The 14,614-nt window shown below is 44.2% G+C and overlaps 1 protein-coding gene across 1 annotated transcript in view; it reads left to right on the forward strand.

Annotated features, from left to right (window-relative positions):
* Positions 1–14,614, forward strand: part of TTYH1 (tweety family member 1) — a 65,226-nt gene that overhangs the window by 11,985 nt on the left and 38,627 nt on the right. Inside the window, exons 3-4 of the mRNA XM_060131251.1 lie at positions 9,139–9,270; positions 9,417–9,781. The gene's annotated coding sequence lies outside the window, so the exon portion shown is untranslated. The remainder of the gene's footprint in view (positions 1–9,138; positions 9,271–9,416; positions 9,782–14,614) is intronic.

Raw genomic sequence — 14,614 nt, forward strand, 5'->3', positions numbered from 1 at the left:
ACCAGAGAATGTCACTTTCTTTCTGGCTCTACAAGGATTGAGTCATTAGCCACTGGAGTTACTCACTTTCGACACACCCTGAAGGGTGTTCAAGGCAGGGATCTGGAATGAGGCACTCTGTGCTCTGGGAAAGCTGGCAGAACAGGCCTTCAGAGAGTTAGATATTTTCAGGAGAAGATTTTATGAACCCAATTTCTTGCATCTTCTCGTACTTAGAAAAGCACTAAAGTCATTAACTAAGGTATCTGTTCCTCGTGAGTAGCAGCAGCTTTCTACAGAGATGTGTGCTTGACGGCATGTACGCCTTCCCCAAAATCACATAGATGCTGATATCGGAGCAGCTCCTCAGAGCTCTCTGAGAGGCTGTCTCTTGGGCAACAGTCCTCAGTATGTCCCCAAATAAAACAGAACCTCACAACTCTCACTGTGCATTTTGTGCATTTTTATTGCAGTCAACACCATTGATCCTCCTTTTCTTTTTAGAAAATATGTATCTGCTAACTTATTTTTTTATTGAAGTGTAGTTGATTTACAATATTGTGTTAGTTTCAGGCGTACAGCAAAGTGATTTGGTTTTATATATATATATATATATATATATGGAAAAAGAATATGTGGGTGTTACTCACGTATTCTTTTTTCTCAATTCTTTTCCACTATAGGTTATTACTAGACTTCCCTGTGCTATACAGCAAATCCTTGTTTATCTATTTAGTATATGGTAGTGTGTATCTGTTAATCCCATACTTCTAATTTATCCCTCTCCTCCTTTTGCCTTTGGTAACCATAAGTTTGTTTTCTATGTCTGTGAATCTGTTTCTGTTTTGTAAATAAGTTCATTTGTACTGTTTTTTAGATTCCACATGTAAGTGATATAATATTTGTCTTTTTCTGTCTGACTTCACTTAGTATGATAATCTCTAGATCCACCTATGTTGCTGCAAATGGCATTATTTCATTCATTTTTATGACTGGGTAATATTCCATTGCATATATGTACCACATCTTCTTTATCTATTCATCTGTCATGGACTCTTAGGTTACTTCCCTATCTTGCCTCTTGGGAATAGTGCTTCAGTGAACATTGGGGTGCACGTATCTTTTCAAATTAGAGTTTTCATCTTTTCCAGATATATGCCCAGGAGTGGGATTGCTGGATCATATGGTAGTTCTATTTTAGTTTTTTAAGGAACCACCATACTGTTCTCCATAGTGACTGCACCAATTTACATTCCCACCAACAGTGTAGGAGGGTTCCCTTTTCTTCACACCCTCTCCAGCATTTATTATTCATAGATTTTTTGATGATAGCCATTCTTTTCTTTCTTTCTTTTTTAACATCTTTATTGGAGTATAATTACTTTACAATATTGTGTTAGTTTCTGCTGTATAACAAAGTGAATCAGCTATACACATACATTTATCCCCGTATCTCCTCCCTCTTGCGTCTCCCTCCCACCCTCCCTATCCCACCCCTCTAGGTGGTCACAAAGCACCGAGCTGATCTCCCTGTGCTATGCAGCTGCTTCCCACTAGCTATCTGTTTTACATTTGGTAGTGTATATATGTCCGTGCTACTCTCTCCCTTCATCCCAGCTTACCCTTCCCCCTCCCCATATCCTCAAGTCCATTCTCTACGTCTGCATCTTTATTCCTGTCCTGTCCCTAGGTTCTTCAGAACCATTTTTTTTTTTAGATTCCATATATATGTGTGATGACAGCCATTCTGACAGGTGATACCTCATTGTAGTTTTGAGTTACATTTCTGTAATAATTAGCGATGTTGAATATCTTTTCATGTGCCTGTTGGCCATCTTTATGTCTTCTTTGGAGAAATGTTTGTTTAGATCTTTGCTAACTTATTTTTTAAAAAAACCTACCTTGTCGTAATTTTAGATTTGCAGAAAAGTTGCAAAGACACAGAAAAATCCCATATGCCCTTCACCCAGTTTCCCCTAATGTTAATGTTTCGCATAACCATAGTACATCTGTCAAAAACAAGCAATTAACATTGATTCAATCATTAACTAGTACAGACTTTATTTGGAATTAATACGTTTTTTCACTAATGTTCTTTTCCTGTGCAAGGATCCAATTCAGAGTGACATTTGGATTTAGTTCTCGCTGTTTTAAATACAGAGAAGAGTTTCTGTTTTCCTCGTTGGATCCTAATTACTATTCCCATCGTACCTGAAGGGCATATGCAAGGAGGATATGGGGACAGGCTGACTACTTAGGAAAAGAAGGGCTAAAAGAATTAACATCTACAGGGACTTTTCTGGTGGCACAGTGGTTGAGAATCCGCCTGCCAATTCAGGGGACAGGGGTTCAAGCCCTGGTCCGGGAAGATCCCACATGCCGTGGAGCAACTAAGCCCGTGCGCCACAACTTCTGAGGCTGCCTTCTAGAGCTAGCGAACCACAACTACTGAAGCCTGTGCACCTAGAACCCGTGCTTCACAACAGGAGAAGCCACCGCAATGAGACGCCTGTGCACCGCAACAAAGAGTAGCCCCTGCTCACCACAAGTAGAGAAAGCCCGCGTGCGGCAACAAAGACCCAACGCAGCCAAAAATAAATAAATTTATATATATATATGCTCAAGAATTAGCATCTACAGCTTCCTCCTAGGCCAGCAGGTCCATCAGGGCAGTTATTCTGGGTTTTTCTTTCCGGAAGTTGATGTGGAGCTGTCATCCCTCACTATTCACAGTAAGGCCCCCAACCTTTGCATCCTTCTGACACATGGGTCTCCAACTGGAGAGCATTCATGCCCAAGGCTCAATACAGGTCAAAATGATTTTTGAAATCAAATACAGAGTAAATGTGGGCTAATGTTCTATTAATTCATTAACGATGGAATCATCCTTCGAAATTCCTATCTTTACTCAAATATTTACCCTTTCCATGGTTCTTCCTTCCCTCCTGCATGTCTCTGTTTCTACTGGGATTATTCTCCCTTTGCCTGAAACTTTCATTCTTTTGGTGCCCATCTGTTGGTGAATAATACAATTTTTCATTGCCAAAATGTCTGTATTTCACCGCCAATATTGAAGTTTTCTCTTGTAGAGTTCTAGGTTGGCAGTTTTCTTTTTTTTTTAGCGCTTAAATATGGTATTAATCATTTTTGTTGCAAATGAACTGTAACTCTTCTCGTTGTTCCTTTGAAAGTAATGTATCCTTTTTCTTTCAGTGCGTTTAAGATTTTGTCTTTGGGGTTCAGCAGTTTTCCTCTGATGTATCTCAGGGTGTGTGTGTGTGTGTGTGTTGACTTTTATTGATGTGTACTAGATTAAAAGTGCACATATCAGGGACGTCCTGGTGGTCTAGTGGTTAAGACACTGCGCCTCCACTGCAGGGGGCATGGGTTTGATCCCTGGCTGTGGAACTAAGATCCCGAATGCAGATCCCCGGTGGGGGAATCAAGATCTCACATGCGGGCTTCCCTGGTGGCGCAGTGGTTGAGAGTCCGCCTGCCGATGCAGGGGACGTGGGTTCGTGCCCCGGTCCGGGAAGATCCCACATGCCGCGGAGTGGCTGGGCCCGTGAGCATGGCTGCTGAGCCTGCGCGTCCGGAGCCTGTGCTCCGCAATGGGAGAGGCCACAACAGTGAGAGGCCCGCGTACCGCAAAAAAAAAAAAAAAAAAAAAAAAAAAGATCCCACATGCCTTGCGGCGTGGCCCAAAAAAACCAAAAGTGCACATATCAAATGCACCGCTTGTTGAATTTTCACAAGTTGAGCACTCTCATGTTTTCCGGTAACTTCTCTCCAAAGGTAATGCCTACACTAACTTCTAACAGCATGGGTTAAATTTGCTTGTTTTGGTTCTTTACGTCAACATGAAACTTCTCTGCGCTGTGTGTGTGTGTGTGTGTGGCTTCTTCTGTGCAACCAGATGTTTGTAAGATGTGTCCATAGTCATGCAGGGAGCTGTGGACCTTCAGCTGTTGTTGCTCTGGAGAATTCTACTGCGTCAATCACCACAATGAGCGTATCCATCCTCGTGTAAACAGGCATTTGCTTAGCTTCTGGTTTAGGTTACGATGGAGAGTCCTGCTTTGAATTTCTTAATACGTGTGAAGTGATGAACGTATCTGTGAATTTTTTGCTGGAATAAACCTACAAGTGTAACTGCTGTGTGTTATGCTGTGCATTTATTCAACTTTAGTAGGTACTGCTGAACGTTTTTCAAAGTGACTGTATTAATTTAATCAATACGGATTAATTAATTAATCTGAGTGTCTGGTTATTCCACATCCTCACCAACCCCTCCAATTTTGCATCTTTTTATTTTAGCCGTGCTGTGATGGGTGGCGGTACCTTTGTGGTTTCACTTTGCATTTCTCTAATGACTATGGTTTTTGGTCATTTGAACATTCATGTTATTTTTGTGAAATGTCTATTTGAGTCATTTTCTCATTTCAGAAAATTGGGTTGACTTTTTTACTGAACAATAGGAAGCTTTCTCTTTTTCTCATTACGCATGTGAGTCCTTTATCAGATATGTTCATTGTGATTATTCCTGGTCTAGCTGGGGTTCACTTTCTTATTGGGGCATTTTGAAGAATAGAATTTCTGAATCTTATTGTAGTCCAGTGTATCTAATTTTTATTTTATATTTAGTGCTGCTGCAAAATGTGAAGAAGCTTCCTGTGTATTCCTCCCAGAACTATATATGTACTTTTTTTTTTTTTTTGCGGTACGCGGGCCTCTCACGGCTGTGGCCTCTCCCGTTGCGGAGCACAGGCTCCGGACGCGCAGGCTCAGCGGCCATAGCTCACGGGCCCAGCCGCTCCGCGGTATGTGGGATCTTCCCGGACCGGGGCACGAGCCCGTGTCCCCTGCATCGGCAGGTGGACTCTCAACCTCTGCGCCACCAGGGAAGCCCTATATGTACTTTCTAGATTTATATCTTCAGTCCTTGGGAAATAATGGTGTGTGTGTATGTTGTGTGCTAAGAGTCCACAAACATTTTTCATGTGGAAATCCGATTGATACAAGCACAATTCATTGGAAGGACCATCCTGTCCTCATTGAGCTCCTGGATATCCTGTGTCATATAGCAGGAGACTGAACGCATCTGTTACCAGCCTTTCTGTTCTGTTCTAATGTTTAGTTCGTGTATCTGTGCAGCCATATCACGTGGATCCAGACACTCTAGCTTCATGACACCTAGGAGTGTGCGTCTTCCAGCTTTGTTCTTCTTTTTCAAGATATCATTGAATAATTTTGGCCCTCGGTATGTCTAAGAAAAAAAAACTCCCTGGGTTTTATATATACATAGCAGTTCGTATCTGCTAATCTCAGACTCCTAATTTGTCCCGCTCCCTACCCGTTCCCCTTTGGTAACCAGAAGTTTGTTTTTGTCTGTGAGTCTGTTTCTGTTTTGTAAATAAGTTCATTTGTATCATTTTTTAGATTCTACATGTAAGTGATATCATATGGTATTTGTCTTTATATGTCTGACTTACTTCATTTAGTATGACGATCTCTAGGTCCATCCATGTTGCTGCAAATGTCATTATTTCATTCTTTTTTATGGCTGAGTAATATTCCATTGCATATATGTACCACATCTTCTTTATCCATTCCTCTGTCAATGGACATTTAGGTTGCTTCCATATCTTGGCTATTGTGAATAGTGCTGCTATGAACACAGGGGTGCATGCATCTTTTTGAATTAGAGTTTTCATCTTTTCCAGATACATGCCCAGGAGTGGGATTGCTGGATCATATGGTAACTCTGTTTTAGTTTTCCCCTGGGTTTTGATTGCAATTTCATCAAATTCACAGACTCCTTTTGGCACTATCAACATCTTTACAATATTGAGTCTTTCTACGCTCTATTTAAAATTTAGGACTTCAGAGTTTCTCTCAATATGTTTTGTAGTTCAATGTGGTGGTCTTACACATCCTTTCTTAGATTTATTGCTTTAATTACATGTTTTTAGATTATTGTGTATGTCATTGATTTTTTTAAATTTTATTTCTACCCCCCCCCTTTGTTTTTTCTTTTTGCTGTTATGAAGAAACATGGTTGGGTTTTTGTGGACCTTCTATATAACAGCCTTGCAAAATTCATTTATTAATTTTGATAGTTTGTATAGTCTCTTGGATATTTTATATATACAACAGTATATTCTATTTTCAGTGACAGTTTGTATTACTTTGTTTCCAATATTTATGGCTTTCATCCCTTTTTCTTTTTTGTACTGGCTAGAATCGCTAATGAATATAAATGATGACATCAAGATTTCACCGTTTAATATGATGCTTTTTGTAGGGCTACTTACATCTTCTTTACCAGATTAAGAAATTTCCTATTTTACGGTAGTTTGTATTTTTTTGTTCTGTTTTGTTTCCTTTACTGTGAATGGCCATTTAATTTTCTTAAATGTGTTCTGCATCTGTCATATGTTCTGCATATAATTTACCTCTTTTTTCCTCTGTCAATGAGGAAAGTTATAGTGATGTGGTTTTTTTATTTTATGGTTTTTTTTGGCTGTGTTGGGTCTTCATTGCTGCGCCTGGGCTTTCTCTAGTTGTGGCGAGCGGGGGCTACTCTTCGTTGCAGTGCATGGGCTTCTCATTGTGGTGGCTTCTCTTGTTGTGGAGCATGGGCTCTAGGCACGTGGGCTTCAGTAGTTGTAGCATGCGGTCTCAGTAGTTGTGACGCACGGGCTTAGTTGCTCTGCGCCACGTGGGATCTTCCTGGACCAGAGCTCGAACCCTTGTCCCCTGCATTGGCAGGAGGATTCTTAATCACTGCGTGCCACCAGGGAAGTCCCTACTGATGTTTTGGGGTTTTTTTGGCGGTACGTGGGCCTCTCACTGTTGTGGCCTCTCCCGTTGCGGAGCACAGGCTCCGGACGCGCAGGCTCAGAGGCCATGGCTCGGGCCCAGCCGCTCCGCGGCATGTGGGATCTTCCCGGACCGGGGCACGAACCCACGTCCCCTGCATTGGCAGGCGGACTCTCAACCACTGCGCCACCAGGGAAGCCCCCCTGATGTATTTTTAAACGTTAAGTCATTCTGCATACAAGGTATAAATCCCACTTGGTTATAAAATAGTATTGTTATTATATAACTATATTATTTGCTCATTTTTATTAAGGATTCTTGACAAGATTAGTTTGTAATATTTTATCACGTAATATCCTTAGTTGGGCTTTGAAATCAAGACTTTGCTCGAATTCCAAAATGGGATATAGAAAACAGTATAGATCTTCCTCAAAAAATTAAAAATAGAACTACCATATGACCCAGCAATCCCACTTCTGAGTATATATCTAAAGGAAATGAAAACAGAATCTCTAAGAGATTTCTGAATTCCCATGTTCATTGCAGCGTTATTCATAATAGCCAAGATATGGAAGCAACCTAAGTGTCACTCAACAGATGAACGGTTAAAGAAGATGTGGTATATTTATAAGTGGTATATTATTCAGCCATGAGAAAGAAAGAAATCCTACCATTTGGAAAAGGAAGGATGAGCCCTGAGGGCATCATGCTGAGTGAAGTAAATCAGACAGAGAAGGACAAATGTTGTACGATCTTACTTCTATAGAGCATCTAAAAAAAGCCAACTCGTAGAAATAGAGGGTAGAATGTTTTTTAAGGGCTGGGGTGGGGAAAATGGGGATATGCTGGCCAAAGGGTACCAGCTTGCAGTTGTAAGATGAAGAAGTTCTGGGGATCTAATATATAGCATGGTAGTTATAGACAACAATACCGTACTCTAGACTTCATAGTTGCTAAGAGACTAGATCTTGTTCTCGGCACAAAGGAAAAGAGAAATGGCAGCTGTGTGACGGGATGGATGTGTTAGCTAATGCTACAGTGGTAATCAAGGTGCAATATTTAAATGTATCAAATCAATATACTGCACACCTTACACTTAAACAATGTTATATGTAATTATGTCTCAGAATAAATAAATAGACAAATAAATTCATAGGATATAAGGTATATTCTCTCTTTTTTCTCACTGAAATGTTTTTTATAAGATTGGTGTTATTTTTCCTTTAAAGTTTGGATGAATTCTCTTTGAAGTACTAAACACTGTTTTATATGTACTTATCTTGGGTTTCTCTGAGCTTCTGGAAGCAGTGGCTTGGTGGCTGATCCAATTTGGGAAGCAAAAACGGATCACTTTGGTTTCTCGTTTTGGTTTGGTTTGGTTTGGTTTTTGTTTGTTTGTTTTTTGGCCGTGCCACGCAGCATGCAGGATTGGGTTCCCTGACCGGGGATCGAACCCGTGCCCCCTGCGTTGGGAGCACTGAGTCTTAACCACTGGACCACCAGGAAAGTTCCCCAAATGGATCACTTCGGATAATTAAAAGTTGGATAAAATTAAAATTAGATAAAGCTGGATAATTTCTAGGTCATTATCTCCTCAAATATTGCTTTTTCTTCATTCTCTCTCTTCTTGGCTCCTGGGGCTCCAGTTAGTCAAACGTAGAAACTTTTTCCTGTGCTCCACAAGTCTCTTAGAATTTTCCTTTGGGTTTCCATTTTCTTTTCTGAGTACTTCAATCTGGATAGATTTATCTTATGTCCAGTTTATTGTTTTTGTGTTCTGCACTGTTCCGGCCCCCCATGACCATGAAGTCAGGGTCCAAAACTCATTAGGATCCAATGACACGAGAGGTCGTTGTCAGAAAAGCCATTGTGACTGGAGATGTCTTCAGTGACTGAAGTCACCAAGTTCAAGGGAAGCCAGAAAAGCCACGGTCTGCTAAGCAAGACCTGGAACGTTAGCTCATCTCTCTTAGGACAGAAAGGATAAGTCCCACCAGGTCTCTGAGTGATGCCTCTTGGTCATAGGCTCTCCGGAGACTGTCTGAGCATCTGCTTCAGGGAAGATGCCCATTTTCCTTTGAGTCTCCTTTGCGAAGAGTGTGGGGTGTTAAGGTGGCCAGCCAGCTCCCTAAACCAGCACTTTCCAATTAAAATACAATATCAACCGCAAGTACTAGCCACATGTGCGTGTTTAAAGGTCCACACTAAAAAGAAACTGATGGAAAGTAATTATACCTATGTTTCATTTAACCCAGTCTGTTTTAAAACGTTATCTTTTCAGTGTGAAAAATGACCAACGACATAGCTCACACTCTTTCTTTTTACTCTGTCTTCCAGGTCCCGGGTGTGTTTTATAATTGAAGCACATGGCGGCTGAGACTGGCTTTGTGTAGATTGATCCACAGACACCTGTGGGTAGCGGCCGCCACGCTTGGTGGAGCATCTCTAAACACACCCTTGGCGCCTGAAGTAAGTAGAGGTCTCCTTCAGTCAGTACATCTGTCTCTGGCTCTTCCTCTCTTCTGTCTCGCTTAGTCTGACTTTATGCAAATTCTCTGTCTCTCCTTTTTTTTCCTCTCTCTCTGTCTCTGTCCGTGTCCTTCTCTCCCACTGAGTCTGGAGGGCCTCTCTGTGTCCCCAAGAACCTAAGGTGGACCTCCCATACATGTGACTACCTGGGTAAAAAGCTTAAAACAGCCCGTCTGAGCCCCACAGAGGACTGGGGTTAGCTGGCCATGCTCACAGGTCATCACAAGCCTGGGGTATCAGTGGGAGCCCATTGTTCCCAGGAGGATTGATGGTCACCATCCATCATTAGCATCTGAAAGTCCTTGCAAGGGCAGAATCACAGAGCCCAGGGAGAAAGCAGCCCAGGCATGCTCATCGCCAAGGGAAGCTCTCCAAGGAGGATGAGGGGACAGAGCGAGGCAGGCCAGCACGTGCAAACAGAGGAACGGAAACAACCCAACTCGACAGACAGGTAGGCAGTGGAGCCCAACTCGACAGATAGACATGCAGGGTAGGATGTGCGGAAGCTTAACCCCAAGTATGTCTCGGTTTTCCTGTTGATTTTCTCAGAAAAAGGGAAGTAACTCCTTTCCTTGAGCTTTGTCCTTCTCACCGCCGCCCCCATCAGCAGTGAGGGCTGCTTCTTAGCATAACAGATGTTTCAGTAGCTTTGCAAGCAAACCGCTGCTCACTTATCTGAAACACCATCCGCGACCCACCGTCAAGGTCAGATGGGTAATTTGGTTCTTTTCGCAAATGAATTTTATTTCTTAGACTAGTTTTAGGATCACAGCAAAATTGGGCAGAAGAGGGGCCTTCCCTGGTGGCACAGTGGTTAAGAATCCGCCTGTCAATGCAGGGGACAAGGGTTCGAGCCCTGGTCTGGGAGGATCCCACACGCCGTGGAGCAGCTAAGCCCGTGCGCCACAACTACTGAGCCTGTGAGCCACAACTACTGAAGCAGAAGATACCAAGGTTTCCCGTCCACCCCCCGCCCCCAGACATGCACAGCCTCCCGCATTATCAACACGCTGGCACCAGCGTGGTACACGTGTTACAACTGATGAACTCACATCGACACATCATAACCACCCAAAGCCCGTAGTTTACATGGGGGCTCACTCTTTTTCTTTTTTTCTGAATTGTTTTTTTTTTAATACAGCAGGTTCTTATTAGTTATCTATTTTTATACGTATTAGCGTAAGAGGGCTCACTCTTGGTGTTGTACGTTTTATGTGTTCGGACAAACGTATAATGCCATGCGTCCACCACTGCAGTATCGTACAGAGTAGTTTCACTGCCCTGAAATTCCTCTCTGCTCTACCTGTTCATGCTTCCCTCCTTCCTAACCCCTGGCAACAGCTGATCTTTTTACTGTATCCATCGTCTTTCCTTTTCCAGACTGTCATAGAGTTGGAATCATGCGGCCTGTAGCCTTTTCAGATTGACTCCTTCCACTTGGTGATAAGCATTTCAAGTTCCTCCATGTTTTTCCATGGCTTGATAGCTCGTAGCTTTTTAGCACTGAATAATATTCCATTGTGGACGGACCACGGTTTATTTAGCTGTTCACCTGCTGAACAGCATCTCGGTTGCTTCCAAGTTTTGGCAGTTATGAAAAAGCAGCTACTTTAAACATCTGTGTGCAGGTTTTTGTGTGGAAATAACTTTTCTGTTTTTTTTTTTAACATCTTCATTGGAGTATAATTGCTTTACAATGGTGTGTTAGTTTCTGCTTTATAAAACAAAGTGAATCAGTTGTACATATACGTATGTTCCCATAGCTCTTCCCTCTTGTGTCTCCCTCCCTCCCACCCTCCCTATCCCACCCCTCTAGGTGGTCACATAACTTTTCAGTTCATTTAAGTAAATACCAAGGAGCACAACTGCTGGGTCATATGGTAGTAAGCAGGTTGAGTTTGGTAAGAAACTGCGAAATGGTCAAAATGTACCCTTTTGCGTTTCCCACCAGCAATGAATGCGAGTTTCTGTTGCCCCACGTCCTCACCAGCCTTTGGTGTCAGTGTTTTGGGTCTTGGCCACTCTGAGTAGGTGTGTAGTGGAAACTTGGCTGTTAAGATATTGAAAGAAGTGCAGAGCGTGGGCTGAGAAGTCAGACGGAATGAGATCTTCCTCTGTCTCCTACAACAACCTTGGACAAGTCCCTTTCCCCATAAACTTTCATAAATGTGAGTTTTGTGAGCTCCCTTTCTTCAGAAGCCAGTTGACCAATATTTAGTCATTTCCTGTCATGTGCTTGGTGTTTGGGATACAGAAGTGAACAAAACAGATACGGTCCCTGTGCTCAGCAGAGCTTCCATCCAATGAGGGGTTAGAATCAATCAATTACTTAGCTACTCATCAATTATTTAACTACCATTGTGATATGAAAGAGGGGTAACAGTCACCACTGTAACAGGTCAACCCTGAAATACCAGTGTCTTAACACAAAGGGAGTCTGTTGCTTCCTCATGACCAATGTGGGTCTTCCTGGGAAGGATTTGAATTTCCTGTCTTAGGAGGTCTCAGGAACATCAGCCTCTTCCATCTGTGGCCCCACCATCCTCGTGGGCAACAGTGTCCTCTGCTTCCAACCAAAGGAAAGAGAAAGAGAAAGCAGAAAGGGTGTGTCCACCTGTAAGTCGCTGGCCTGGAAGTGATACACATTATTTCTGCCCAACTTTCTTGGCTATATTTACTTACTACAGTCACAAGCAGATGCAAGGGAGACCAGACAATAAAGCTCCTTGTGGGTAGCCACCTCCCGGGAGCATGGATAGCAAAGGAGCGTGTCATTATGACCCCTCCGGCTGATGCACCATCGGAGCTGATGGACGCCTCGGTACTAGAAGGAACCAGCTACACGGGAGTTCTGAAGAACATTAAAGGCATGCATTTCCACATTCTCTCCAGAAACCCGCCCAGTGCTGGCTAAGCTGAAGGTAGATGACACGAGCAACCAGAGGACAGGGGGGTGGCCGTGTGAAGGGGGGTTGGTTCCTCACCTCCCTCACCCTCTGTTCTTGTCTCTGTGAAGGGCTCCACGTGGCCCATTCATTTCCCCCTTGATCCGAACACGACGGGCGGGACCTGAGACTGGGCAACCTCTGGATAGGCGTCCAACCTGAAATCGCCAGCCGTGGCTTCAGCTGCCGTAGTGACTGTGGCGAAGGCCTGAATTGTCTGCTCCCGTGTAGTTGGGTGATTCTGGTGACATCTTTATCCCAGAGCTCCGGATTTCCATCTCTATCCAGACAGAATTCATCAGACCTGGACAGCGCCCAGCCCCAGAGGGTCCTGGAATTCTTCTGGTCTGACACCGAGTCTGGATCACCCAGGAAAATGACTCTAGAGTAGCTTTCTAGAAGGGGATCAAATCTAGAGCCTCACGGGGCTCCCCCGGTGGCCCAGTGGTTAAGACTGCATGCTTCCAGTGCAGGGGGCACGAGTTCGAGCCCTGGTCAGGGAACTATGATCTCACGGAGTCCAAGCACTTGAGAGTTTAGACTCCAAAAGCACTCCGCAAATACGCTCACCATCCCAGCCTTTTCTTACCCAGTTCCGGCTCTGCGGGTGAGAGTCGACTGCATTGACCCAGTGTAGACCTTAGCACTTTAGAACACAGACTTACTCTCTCGTACCCAAATCTTGTGGCCCAGACTCAAGATTGTGGCCTCCTCTCCCTCCTCTCTTGTGGCCTAGTAGAGAAATCCAGGTTTAAAGGGCTCCATTCTTCACTCAGAATCCATATCTGATTAAGCCCCTAAGCCCCTGGTTCAAGGCCGGGGCAGGGGAGCCTGAGGCTTGGGTAGACAATACCTTCTTTCCATAGTCTCTGCTCCCCCTTGAATCATAGGCTAAGGTCCCATGGCATCGATCCAACCAGGACTATGGTCTAGGGAAGGACCTGGATTTTCAGCATCCTGGTCCCCCAGCCCAGAGATCCCCTCCTGCCATGTCAGAACTCACCAATGGAAAACCAAAAAGTAAACACGGCAGGCACGATGCCGCCTGCCCAAGACCCAGCCTTGCCAATGGACAGATGTACGGGCTGTGGTGGTCAGAGACTCAATCGGAACCATCTTGTGGTTTTCTTACTAAGTGGTTTAACGGAAAATTCATCCACATGACCTAGTTCCTCCTTCCCTTGACTGGGGGTGTGGGAGAGGAGGACTGGTCCAACCACACTCATGCCCGACTTGAATCTCCCATCCAAACACCGCATCCAGATTGGCAAGGCTGGCCCTAGGGTGTGAGGGGGACTCTGAGCACCGACAGGAGTTAGACGTAAATGATACTGTGATGCCGGCTCTGTCTCATGTAGAACGTGGGGCCTGAAGCGAGTCGCCTTCCTAGGGAGGTGTGAGTCGGCGACTTTCCTTTTTTGTTGTTTCAACAAATACATATTTATTGGGTGTCTCAAGGACCTGAGTCTGTGCCGAACATTTGGAATATGCAAATTAATGGAGCTCCCGGTCTAATGAGGAAGACACACGTCAAAGGTCTCCAAAAATCATGTGATTGCAGGGGTGATATCTAACCTCTAGTAACACTAGATTTTTTTCCCCCACACATCAACCTCAAAAGCTCAGTAGTTTGTCTCAGTGGAATGTCTTATTTCTCGCTCATGTAACCCTTCAGTACGGGTGCCCCCAGCTCGGCAGTTGGAGTTCCTCCATGGGGTGACACATGCTCCCAGGATTCTTCCAACTTTTGGCCCCAGCACCCACTAAGATCTTGGAGTACTCTGCTACCAGAGAGGGGAAGGAGAATGAGAGAGTGAAAATGACGCATCCATTTCTTTCTTCTTCTTTTTTTAAAATTAAGTTATTTATTTTTGGCTGCGTTGGGTCTTCGTTGCTGCGCGCGGGCTCTCTCTAGTTGTGGCGAGCGGGGGCTACTCTTCGTTGCGGTGTGCGGGTTTCTCATTGCGGTGGCTTCTCTTGTTGCGGAGCACGGGCTCTAGGCACGTGGGCTTCAGTAGTTGTGGCATGCACTCAGTAGTTGTGGCGCGCCGGCTTAGTTGCTCTGCGGCATGTGGGATCTTCCCGGACCAGGGCTCGAATCCGTGTCCCCTGCATTGGCAGGCGGATTCTTAACCACTGCGCCACCAGGGAAGTCCCACATCATTTCTTTTTTTAAAAAATCCTGAAGTGGCAGGTATCACCTCTGTTCTCATTCCATTGATGAGAATTCATCACGAGTCCACAGCTGGGTGTAAGAAAGTCTGGTATACAGTGTCTTGTGGGGCAGCTGTGGGGCAGTGATAACACAATATAGGAGAAGCCATGAAAGTGTGGTGCGT

This window comes from Lagenorhynchus albirostris, chromosome 19 (assembly GCF_949774975.1).
Source record: "Lagenorhynchus albirostris chromosome 19, mLagAlb1.1, whole genome shotgun sequence".
Lineage (NCBI taxonomy): Eukaryota > Metazoa > Chordata > Mammalia > Artiodactyla > Delphinidae > Lagenorhynchus > Lagenorhynchus albirostris.